We start from the raw sequence: 12916 nt of genomic DNA, 5'->3' as shown, positions 1-12916 counted from the left end.
GACCACCACCCTCAAATCTAAAGAACAGATTTACGTCCCCATAACATGAGTAAGACATGAGATGAGCGCACACACACACACACACACACACACACACACACACACACACACACACACACACACACACACACACACACACACACACACACACACACACACACACACACACACACACACACAGAGGCTGTTTGACAGTGTGTAAAGGAGCGTGTGTGTAGTGTTTGCAGACTGTTAATTGTCAGTTGTTTCATTTCTGTAGCCTCATATTGTTTGTTGGACCGTGTCCACGGTGTCCACGGTGTCCACGGTGTCCAGCTCTTTTATTTTTTGTTGTTTATTTTTGTGTAATTTTTACACAAGTATTTTTACTTTTACGTGAGTAAATATCTTTAAAGTAACTGCACCAAAGTTACTGTGTATGTCCACACCTTGAGATGACTGACGGTCTGTGGGTCTGAGGACAGACATGATCGTGTTGTGTCCATTCATGACAGCAGGGGCGATTCTAGGGTCAGAGCTCTAGGGGTGCTGAGCACCCAATGAGCCCCACCACAACCCACAACCCCACTCTTTTTTCACACAAAACCAAAAAACGTTTATTGAAAAATAATTTTGGATAATCATTATGACATTTATGAGAGAAGAGCATCATCTTTTGGAAAAAAAAACTGACTGGAAAGACGTGCAAGTCTGAAAATTTCAATGAAACTTTATGCCACAAAGCCATCACATGCTGTATATATGCACAACACAATATATGTGTTTGTTACACTCTCTGTAGATTATTTACACATGGCCATCTCTAACCTACTTTCACATCTGTCTGAACGTTTATACACCAATGTAAGTCATCAATAATTAATAAGAAAACAAGCTTCACATCAAGAGCAAAAAAGGTCAAACCAAACTGTCCCCCAAATCCAGATTATTTACCCAGATCTTGAAAATATTTAGAAATTATAGATATAAAAAGAAATCTTTGAAAGTACTTCCCCTGAATTCCCATGTGGCTCTACCGTGTATGCAGGTAATGCGCTCTACTTTGGGACAGTTCATCTGTGTCGCCGCACTTTTTATTGTCTAGTTTGAAAGTCAGACACACAACTGAGAAGAAGAAAAATCTAGGAATAAATAAAAACTGCGTGTGTGCAGCAGCCACACAGACTGGTGGTATACAGTGATGTGTCATTTCGTTTTTCAGCTCGTACACGTTTGTTTTCACTCTGGTCCAAACTGGCAAAGCTTCGTGTCTCCATGACGACTGACCGGAAGTTCAGTCATTTGGTTATTTGTAGGCTCTTTTTCGACTGTAGCCGTGCTAACAGCACCAACGGAGCTAATGCAGCTAACGGTGCTAACTGAGCTAACGCTAACTGGTAAACGGTGCCTGAACTCCAGTGACGTTACTCGCCGATTTGGTATCGGAATGTGAACAACTCTAAAGGAAACAGAGAGAGAGCTTTGGAACAACTTTCTTCATTCACAACAACAACAAATAAGCGGATTGTCAGAGTCTGTTTCGCGCTGGACGACCGGCTGTGGTCCTGCAGCGCGGCGACTGCAGGTAACTTTGAAGAGAAGTAACGTTAGTGAAAAGAGGGTGATACCATGAGGCGGGGGTGTTTCCATTTTCATTCTGAAAATATAGATTTAAACCACAAACCATGGATTGAGCTTTGGACGTTATCTAAGCCTGTCAAAGGTGAACTAAATTTTTATTTTTATTTTTTTTAAACGTTTTTTTTTTTGTTTTTACCATAAGACAACACACAAACGAACAAACAAAAGAGGTCTGGGACAATACGTAATACAATCTACAGGTAGAATAAAAAGGGAAAACAGTCACAGGTACATATTATCAAGTTCAAGAAGTGTCCAGGAGATACAGCAGTCACTCACTGTCTATTTGGTAACAACAGTCCCACTTGTTCCACAATATATCTCCCTTCTCTTTTTGTAGTCGGAGGTTAAAAGTCATTTTCTCCATCAGACAGAGTTGATCACACTGGTAAGGGCAGTTATAGTGGGGGGGCTCTTTTGAAGCCAGCATTTAGTTATTGTTTTCTTACTGGCCACAGTAAATATCTTCAGGAGATATCTGTCGCTTTTGCAGAGGTCTTGGGGGATGCGCCCAAGACACAGCACATTGAAAGAGAGGCCAGTGTCCAGGATCCAGGAAAGGGCTGAACCTGCGGGCACAGCCAGAAGATATGCGCATGATCTGCCCTATCAGAACCACATTCCCTCCAGCAAAAGTGTTGTATCCCACTTGATTTTGATTTTTGGTAAGGGGTAATAACAAAACGAATCAAAACTTTCCAGTAGAAGAATGAACTTGTAGTAGTGGACCGGGTTTCCCGAGCATTGCTCCACATATCCTCAGTTATTGCAATGTTTAATTCCTTTTCCCAGCGTTCCTTCATATAACCTGTTGAAGATTTATTCAGTGAAATAAAAGCCTTGTATAGGTTACCCACGATGCCTTTGGTGTTCTTTAAGTTATAAGCATCAATAAATACCCCAGTTATTTTGGAGTGCTCCAGAGAGTCATTACTGCTGACTTCTCTTAGAAAGAAGTTGCGGATCTGTAGGCACCGAATGAAATCTCCTTTGTCCAGCTCATAAGTCCGACATATGTCCTCGATGTCATGAAAGTTCCCATTTGTTACTATCCGACACAAAGAGGTTATGCCCTGTCCGGCCATCCTGCTGTATCTGTGGTCCAGTAGAGCTGGAGTGAAGTGCGGGTCGCATGCGGGCCAGCACAGCAGCTTCATCTCTCTGTGGAGGTTAAATCTCTTGACCACTTGTAGCCACAGATTCACTGAAAAAGCAACCCACTGATTTTGGAGCTGAAGAACTTCACTTATTCTAGTGAGGCATCCCAGTGCCGACTGTATAGGTATGTCCATTAATGACAGCTCAATCTCTCTCCATTTTGCTTCATAAGATGGATTACACCAGCACCATAGGGGCCTCAGTTGAGCTGACAAATAGTAATCCCTAAGACAAGGCAGAGCCATGCCCCCCCCCTCCCCACGCAGCTGTAATGTTGAGTATTTAACCCTGGGCCTTTTCTGGTTCCAAATAAATCTAGATAAATGCTGATCCCATTCCCTAAACTGTTTCAAAGGTACTTCAACTGGAAGTGCTGTGAACAAGTATAATAATCTTGGGAGGATGTTCATTTTTATAGTTCTTATTGTGCTGCCGAGGTCGAGGGGGAGCACGTCCCACCTACCCACATCATCACATATCCTCCTATTAATCTGCTTGTAATTAACATCATATAGCTGTGCCAGGTTCTTGGTTAAAGAGACACCTAAATACTTAATATGTGGCTGGAACCAATTGAATGTGTATTTGTTTAACATTTCTTGTGATGGTGTGTAATTAAAGGACAATACTTGAGTTTTTTGAACATTAAGCACATAACCAGAATAACTCCCATACATGCCCAGAATATTCATAAGTACAGGAATACCAGATTCAGGGTTTTTCAGTGTCACCAACAGTGAACTAAATTTTTAGAAAAACAACATTTCTTACTTTTGGGGTTTTTGGGGTGCTGAAATTCAATTTAGGGGTGCTGAAGCACCTCTAGAAAAGGGCTAGCCTCGCCATGCATGACAGGATCGATACTTTGGAGCTAACTCGATCATAAATCAATATCAGCTGATAATCATTCATCAGCAGATTGTCCTGAGATCCTCAGCGTGTCCACGTGCAGTGCACAGTGTGGACATGTGAAGGACAGACGGCAGGAAATGAGTTCAAATCTCCGCGTCTGTGATCGTGTTTGACGGTAAAACTTCAGTCAGTAGTTTCAGGTGTGACTGCATGTCAGTGAGGGTGTCCCTCACAGGGTGTCCCTCACAGGGTGTCCCTCACAGGGTGGGAGGTGCAACAAACTAGAACCCAGCCCCGTTGGCGACGATCCAGCATGTAGTCAGTTTGAGTTGCACATCGCGTTTGCCGCCCGCTCCTCTTCCTCCTCTTTGTGCCAGAAGCTGCACGCGAATCTGTCCTCAGCCAAGATGAAGAACTTCTTTTCAAAGTTTCCTCTCAGAGATCTCAGCGTCTACATCTCCATCGTTGTGATTTTTGTTCACAATGTTGTGCTCAACAGGGATTTTAAGTGCAGCTGCGGAGGCGGAGACCAAGGGCACGACTGCCGCGTTTACATGGTTCTGCCGTTTTTCATCCTGTTCTTCTTACAGCTGTGGATGGACAGACCCTTCCAGAGAGCCCTGAGGTACCCGCGCGCGTTCGTCTGGGTGTTACTCCACCACGTAGTGAAGGCCGTCCTGGTCGGCCTGCTGTGGGTCTCGTCCGTGTACATCGACGGGGACTGGTACGTGTGCTGTCACACCGGAGGCTACCAGGCGTGGAACTCAGCCTGCGGTCAGAGCAGCACTGACGGGACCGTCATCAGGCTGAAAAACGAGTCCTTGGTGAGCGTTTCCGGCTGTGCTCAGTGTTTGGGGGGGTGGGGGGGTGGGGGGGGGTCAGCAGCAGTCACTTTAACAGTAATCTGAACTGAACAGAAACATTTCTTTCATGACATTTATACACAGTGCATTTATACACGCACGCACGCACGCGCGTGTGTAAATGCTTTTATACAATGTATTTCCACACGCGCGTGCGTGCGTGCGCGCGCACAGGTCGGGGTGGAGCAGGGCGCGATCTGTAGAGACAGAAACGGAACGCGGCCTGTGAATAAGATGAGTCACAGCGGGATGTTAGTCTGCTGGATGGAGGACAAAGCGGAGACATGTCCTAACGGTGTCCTCAAATGACTTGGCCTTTAAGAGGGGCGGACGTTGGCGGGGCGGGGCGGGGAACACTGGTGTGACGTCATTGTCCCACCGTGGTCTTCCTGCATCAGACCAGCTCCTGTGCTGAGGACGTTTATCTGTTGCCTCCACATCAGAGTTCATGGTCGTTTCCTGAAGACGATCGTCGTCCTGAGAAAATGTTCTCCAGATGAATGAGTGTGAACAGTGTGTCTGAAGAGCTGGCTTTTCATTGGGTAGATCCCATGTGGGCACACGTGATGAAGACCAGACTTTAACCGCCTCTGTCGCCTTCTTTCAGTGCATCGGCCTCCTCCTCCTCCTCCTCGCCGCAGCAATGGTTGCTGTCGTGATGTCATTGGTCAAGAACTCGAGGTGCTGCAGCAGAAAATATTCTTACTTCAAACTGATTTTGGCCGAGGAGGAAAACGCAGTGACGGAGGTTTTGAGAGCAGCAGCAAAGGAAAGGTTGAGCAAAGGAATCAAGGCCAAATTTGATGAAGGACAGTGGGAGGAGTGTTTTGATGTCGCTGGAGATCTGATTGAGAGAAACTCTGCGCCTGAATATCCTGAAATCCAGGTAAATAATCAGCACCTGAGCTTCAGGTGTCTCTGTCACCACCGATGACGATGAGTCCTGCTGAGTCATGTGACTTTTGTCCAGCTCCGTCGTCAAGTTCAAATTTTCTTGATCACGAAATGAACTTTGCGGCACACATTCTTGGATGAAATGTAACGATTTTGTCGACCCTGTGACCTTTCATGTAGCGCCATCAGCAGGTCGACGCGCTGAAATATGAATGTGAATGAACAAATGCTAACATGCTAAACTCAGACGACTCACGCTCTAAATGCTAAACCTCAGTATGTTAGCGTTAGAGCTGTAGAACTGCAGATCGTCCTTCATCTCGCCTGCGTTCACGTCCTTTTACTTCCTTTGACGTGGACCGCTGGCAGTCAGCTCCTGTACGAGGCTTACGCTGTTTTCTCGCCACTAAATGCACTTTGTCATTTTCTTTGGGGCCTTCATCAGTCCACAACTTCAACCTGGACGGCCAGAACACCACCAGGAAACACAGCTGGAGCAGCGTCACAGGTGTGTCTCTCACCTGCCGAGTCAGAATTAATATCTGCTGACTCAGCAGCTTTATCTTATAGAGTTATATTCCTTCAGCTCCAGCAGAAACTGTCAAAGCAGATCAAACGTTGTCCAGCAGTTTTGTTCATAGATCACAATTGTTCCATTGTTGTGTTAAACTGCAGGACATTGAACTTCAGCCAAAGGAGGCAGAGGTGACTATACCGTCTTATCTTATCTTATCTTATCTTATCTTATCTTATCTTATCTTATCTTATCTTATCTTATCTTGTCTTGTCTTGTCTTGTCTTGTCTTGTCTTGTAACTGTGGTCTGTATAATGTTCATCAGTTCCTTTGTTGCATCAATGACGGGAAGTTAAATTAAAGTATCTTAAACTGTGCTGATTGGCTGGCAGATCGTTCATCCCGCCCTTCATCATGCCTGCTTTTAAGTGCTAGATCCAGTCAGCCAATCAGAAGGGAACAGCTGCATGATTCCATGATAATTACAGTGAATGAATCCAGCAGCTGTTGTTCATGAAACTATAGTAGATCAGTTCTTCAGCAGCGTCTGAGGCTCCCTGTAGCTTTGAAGAAATGAATCAATGATGGCTTGTTGTGTTTGTGTTTTGTGTTCAGGCTCGAGGGCTGATAGCTGAACGTGACTGAGGAAGAAAGAGGGCATCGGCAGACTGAAATGGCCTTAAGTCATAATTAAATATAACGTGGTGTATTTTTAATGCTTGCTCCTCTTAAAGCGGACATGCTGCAGCTGTGTGTTTTATTCATGTTAAAGTGGCTGCTTTGCATCTGTTGTTGTCAGTTGTTTTCTTTTTGTAGTTCTGATTTCATGAATGTAACAAACTGTAGGTCTTTTATACAAATCATAACGGTGTGTAAAACATTATATTCTGTGTTATCTCAAATACGCTTTGTGGCTCCACGCCAGTTTTGTTTGTTGGGAAAGGGGCCAGAAAGCCTCTTTGATGCTGAAGGTTGCAGATTCCTGCTGTAGACCTACAGACGTGTGATCTGTGCAGTGGCCACCAGAGGTCGCTGCAGCACCACCCTCCACTCTGTCGTACATTAGGTGAGGCCTGAGCCCATCGTTTGTCTTTGGAATCATATGTGACCGTAAACAAGATAAATAAAGCTCTTTGTGACGACTTGTCGTGGTAAAAATATTCTTTTTAAATGATACCAGTGCTGCAGTGAAAAATTCTCTTTTCTAACGAACAAACAAACACAGCGACTGATGTTCGGCTCACTGTCTGATAGGAAGTATCACACAACGGAGCACAGAGAAATTCTACTTTCAGGTTTTTCACAGTTCATTTCATCAACTCCCAGAGAGCTCAAACCAGTAAGACCAGTAAGAGTGAATCATCTGAAACTCTTTTAATTATCTGGAAACTATTTGCACTAATTGCCATGGCTGTAGTGTGGAATGTGAATGTGCTCCAAAAACAGGAAGTCCCTTTTCCTGTTGGAATATTTTTGCCCGGCTTAAGCTGCAGCTCTCATCAGTCTCTGAATGTCCACCAAGATGAAGGACTACCTGGCGAATTTTCCCTACGCAAAGCTCAGCGTTTACGCCACGGTCATCGTGATCTTCACTTACAATGTTTTGCTTGAGAGAGACATGGCGTGCACCTGCAAGCCAAACACCACTGAGTGCAGTTTGCACATGGGTCTGCCATTTTGCATCATCTTTGTCCTGATCCTCTGGATGGACAAGAGGTTTCAGAGAACCTGGAAGTTTGTCTGTACCTGTCGGTGTTCTGCATCTCAGCCCGTGCAGCTGTGTGAACAGCATCGCTGCGGCACCTTTTCTCTGGTGTTACTGCGCCGCATGATGAACGCGGTGCTGGTCGGCCTGCTGTGGGTTTCCTCCGTGCTAATCGATGGAGACTGGTACGTTTGCTGTAAGAACGATCGCTCTGAACTACAGGCGCAGCTAGCCTGCAAAGACAAGAAGAGCATCACGACAGAGGAACAAAAAATCATGGCTGGACTGAAAGGCTTTTCAAAGGTCCGTCATTCTTTCGTCATGCACATCATGTCAGCCTGCATCACCCCTTCACTTCTAATCATAATTCACTGTGGTTTTACCTAAGAGAGCAGCCTGCGCATCATCAGGAAATCACTGTAGGAACAGACGTTTTCTTTGAATGAAACCACCTCTTACGCTTCTTTTTCAGATCATCGGCTTCTTTATGCTCTTCGGTATCATTGTTGTTGCAGCCGTGATGTCCCTGTTTGCATGGAGGAAATGCTGTGAGGGACAGTCAGCTTGCTGTGACAGAAAAGTTCACTACGACAAACTGATTTTGGAAGAAGAGGGACAAACTCTGAAGGTGATTTTGAGGGCGGCAGCAAAACAGAAGCTGCAAACAGAAATTCTGGAAAACTTACAAACTGAAATGTGGACGAAGTGTTACGACGCTGCTGAAAGGCTGATCAACAGGAGCAAACCAGAGGTACCCAAGAGCATGGGACAAGCGGGAGGAGCAGCAGGAGCAGCAGGAGGAGCAGGAGGAGCAGGAGGAGCAGCAGGAGGAGCAGCAGGAGGAGCAGCAGGAGCAGCAGGAGGAGCAGCAACAGAAGGAGCAACAGGAGGAGGAGCAGCAGGAGCAGCAGGAGGAGCAACAGCAGGAGGAGCAGCAACAGCAGGAGCAGCAGAGGGAGCAGCAGGAGGAGCAGGAGGAGCAGAAGGAGCAGGAGGAGGAGCAACAGAGGGAGCAGCAGCAGGAGGAGCAGCAGCAGCAGGAGGAGCAGCAGCAGCAGCAGGAGGAGCAGCAGGAGCAGCAGCAGCAGGAGGAGCAGCAGCAGCAGCAGCAGGAGCAGGAGGAGCAGCAGCAGCAGCAGCAGGAGGAGCAGCAGCAGCAGCAGCAGGAGCAGCAGGAGGAGCAGCAGCAGCAGGAGCAGCAGCAGCAGGAGGAGCAGCAGGAGCAGGAGCAGCAGCAGCAGGAGCAGCAGCAGCAGGAGGAGCAGCAGCAGCAGGAGGAGCAGCAGCAGCAGCAGCAGGAGCAGCAGCAGCAGCAGCAGGAGCAGCAGGAGGAGCAGCAGCAGCAGGAGCAGCAGCAGCAGGAGGAGCAGCAGCAGGAGGAGCAGCAGCAGGAGGAGCAGCAGCAGCAGCAGGAGGAGCAGCAGCAGGAGGAGGAGCAGCAGCAGGAGGAGCAGCAGCAGCAGGAGCAGCAGCAGCAGGAGCAGCAGCAGCAGGAGGAGCAGCAGCAGGAGGAGCAGCAGCAGCAGCAGCAGGAGCAGGTCTGGTGTCGCTGGCTCATTCTCTTTATCAGCTGTGTCAGAAGAACGTCGATCATCCTGTTTGTAGAGTATTTGTGACGTGGGCAGATAATCGAGGGATTTAATAATGAAACGTAGTAATACTTTTTTTTTTACATCACTTCATTTCTTTTTCTTTTTCTTTCTAAAGATGGACGTGGAGGAATCGAACTTCAGCGTGTGAGGCCATGGTAAGCACATCCACATCAATGTGTACTGAACAGAACAAACACCTGGAACCCAGGAAGTCAAATCCATTTCCTCTGTTTCAGTCCAACAGAAACGTTCACACCCTCATGAAGCAGGTTTTACTGCAAGACTGCTAGATCAGAGTCTGCTTGGGGTACCTAATAAACTGGCAAATGAGTGTGTGTAATAGAAGGAGTCAATTAAAGAGTAATTCAATGAATTTATTGACAAAGTGCACAGTAGAAAAGTTGAGAAATATCAGGAGATTTGGTGATTAGACCCCATGGTGACGGCTTCCTGATGCCCCCGCCGGGGGTGAAGGCTCTGCTGGTGAACAGGTGAAGATCTGGATGGATGGGAGGTGGAGGGGAGTCACATCTGTCTGCAGCAGCAGAGAGACAAACAGTTGAATATAATTGGTCACAGATGTCAAGGTCAAAGGTTAACTACCGGAGCCTTGATCCTAAATTTGCACATTTTCTGCAAATAACATAGCTCCATGTTAGGGTAAAGGCCTGTATCCAGGCGCCACACCTCAGCACTTGTGATCTGACTGTGGCAGGAAAACATCTCAGCCAACATAAACAGAAGTCAAGAACACCATCCTGCATCCCTGCACTGCATCCTGCATCCCTGCACTGCATCCTGCATCCCTGCACTGCATCCTGCATCCCTGCACTGCATCCTGCATCCCTGCACTGCATCCTGCATCCCTGCACTGCATCCTGCATCCCTGCACTGCATCCTGCATCCCTGCACTGCATCCTGCATCCCTGCACTGCATCCTGCATCCCTGCACTGCATCCTGCACTGGCCAGAGCTGAGCTGATAAGACTCCTGAAGGAGTCGAGGGGCCGTCGCTAAAGAAAGACTTAAAACAAAGGAGATAAAGCGAAGGCGCCACAGTCACCAAACCAGCAGCAGAAGTTTGAAGCTGATGGAAAGATTCTTGCTGAAAGCTCCATTTTGAATGATAATATTCAGTTCTTCCTCACATGAAACTAACAGAAATGTCTGATTTTTTCACAGGAACGACGTCATGTGCTCTGGTTTTATACCACAGCCTCCAGATTCAACTCCACTCGTTCGATTCGACGCGTTATCTGTTAATAGTGACGCATCAGGAGTGGACGGAGAATCCCTGGGTTAAGTTTTCTTCAGCAAATCAAGTTAATGAAATGTTGCTCTAAATTAATTTTCCCACTAATCAGTCTACTCATAGATATTTTCTTATTTTTCTTATTTTTTATGTCTGACGGCTTTTATCTTCTCACCATGAAGCGTTTCACTTGTGTCAGCTTTTCTGTCCTTAAGTATCTCAACAAGTTTGCATCACTTCTTACTGAGAGTTCATGAGTGGTTCTGAATCACTTCTCATAAATCTAAACTAACTAAATCTGCTGGATCATCAATGTCAACCCTGCTGGAAAAAGTCAGAGAAACCATTACTCAACTCAACTCAACTCAACTTTATTTGTAAAGCACTTTAAAAAACAACCACAGCTGTGACAAAGTGCTGCACATAGGAACATAAATAAATAGATAAAATGAATAAACCTAAAAATATAAGACAAACAATAAAAACAATAGACACAATAAAACAGGAGCAAGGTCTCAAGCTTGGTCGAAAGCCAAGGAATAAAAATGTGTTTTAAGACGAGTTTTAAAAATGGACAATGAGGGGGCCTGTCTGATGCACAAAGGTAGGTCGTTCCATAATCTTGGGGCAGCGACAGAAAAGGCACGATCCCCTCTGAGCTTCAACTTTGACCTCGGTACCTCCAGGAGCAGCTGATCAGCCGACCTGAGGCACCGAGCAGGAGCGTAAAGATGAAGCAGCTCAGAGAGGTAAGGCGGGGCGAGACCATTTAAAGATTTAAAAACGAATAAAAGAATCTTAAAGTGAACTCTAAAATGCACAGGCAGCCAGTGGAGGGAGGCCAGGACGGCGTTATGTGTTCCCTCTGACGTGGTCCAGTCAGGAGACGAGCAGCAGCGTTCTGGACCAACCGGAGACGTGAGAGGGAAGACTGGCTGACTCCAAAATAAAGGGCGTTACAGTAATCCAGCCGAGAAGTAATAAAGGCATGAATCACTGTTTCAAAGTGCTGACTTTGGAGAATAGGCTTCACCTTTGCCAATTGCCTGAGATGGAAGAAGCTCGATTTGACCACTGCACTTATCTGACGGTCCAATTTAAAATCACCGTCCATCTTAAAACCCAGGTTTGAGACTGTTGGCTTCACATATAGAGCCAAGGGGCCCAAATCAACAGGGGGGGTTTCACAGGGGCCACTGGGTCCAAACATCAACACCTCCGTTTTATTTTCATTAAAATTTAAAAAGTTCAGGGCCATCCAGGCTTTGATGTCGTCAAGACATAACAGAAGTTGTTTAATAGAGAAAGCATGTTTTTTCTTCAGTGGCACATATATCTGACTGTCATCAGCATAGCAGCCATGTTTTCTCAGGATGGAACCCAGAGGAAGTAAATACAATGAAAAGAGCAGGGGGCCTAAAACTGAGCCCTGTGGAACCCCATACAGGAGAGCAGCAGAGGAAGATTCAGAACCAGCAATGTTCACACACATAGTTCTGTCTGCCAGATATGACTTAAACCATTCCAGTGCACTACCACAGATGCCCACTAGATGCTGCAGCCGAGATACTAAAATTTTGTGGTCCACTGTGTCAAAGGCAGCAGTTAGGTCCAGCAAGACAAGAATCACATAGTCACCTGAATCACTAGCCAGGAGGATGTCATTGAAGACCCTGAGTAACGCTGATTCTGTGCTATGTAGAGTTTTAAAACCAGACTGGAAGACCTCAAGAATATCATGTTCATCCAGAAAACACTTCAGCTGAGCATAGACAACTTTCTCTATGATTTTTGAAATAAAAGGCAGCTTGGAGATGGGCCTGAAATTAGCCACTATCGCAGGGTCAACTCATTAGGCAACCATTAGGCATATTCTGTTGGTTTCTAATGGTTCCTGGTGGTTTTGTAATGGTTTCTAATGGTTTCTAATGGCTACTTATGTTTTCCTAATGGTTCAGTCCATTAGAGACCACTACAGGGTGTAGTGGTCCCTAATGGTTCCTAATGTGATGGAGGAACACAGATGTGATCGCCTTCTTTGGCGATCACATCTGTGTTCCTCTAGTGGGTCCTTGTGTAGACTATACAGTACATATATGGACAGACATGTCTCTGGGCCCAGTGTTAGGACTCTGCTATCATTTCTGTTGCAGCAGTAGGTTTCTAATTGTTTCTAAGTAGGTTTCTCAGAATGTTTTTCTCATAGTTTTAGATCCTAATGGGACCAGTTTTCTAATGGTTTTAGCTCCTAATGGAACCAGTAGCTTTCTAATGGTATTACATCCTAATGAGACCATTAGGTATCTAATGGTTTTATATCCTAATGGTACTATTAGGTTCCTAATAGTTTTCCATCCGAATGGGAAAAGTAGGTTCCTAATGGTTTCTTCTAATGGTTCCTAATGGGGTTCCAATTGCCATTAGACCATTAGGAACCTACTGGTCTCATTAGCACATCCTAATGG

The sequence above is a fragment of the Chaetodon trifascialis genome, chromosome 8 (genome assembly GCF_039877785.1).
Source record: "Chaetodon trifascialis isolate fChaTrf1 chromosome 8, fChaTrf1.hap1, whole genome shotgun sequence".
In the NCBI taxonomy this organism is placed as follows: domain Eukaryota; kingdom Metazoa; phylum Chordata; class Actinopteri; order Chaetodontiformes; family Chaetodontidae; genus Chaetodon; species Chaetodon trifascialis.
Note: the sequence above shows the minus strand (reverse complement) of the source record.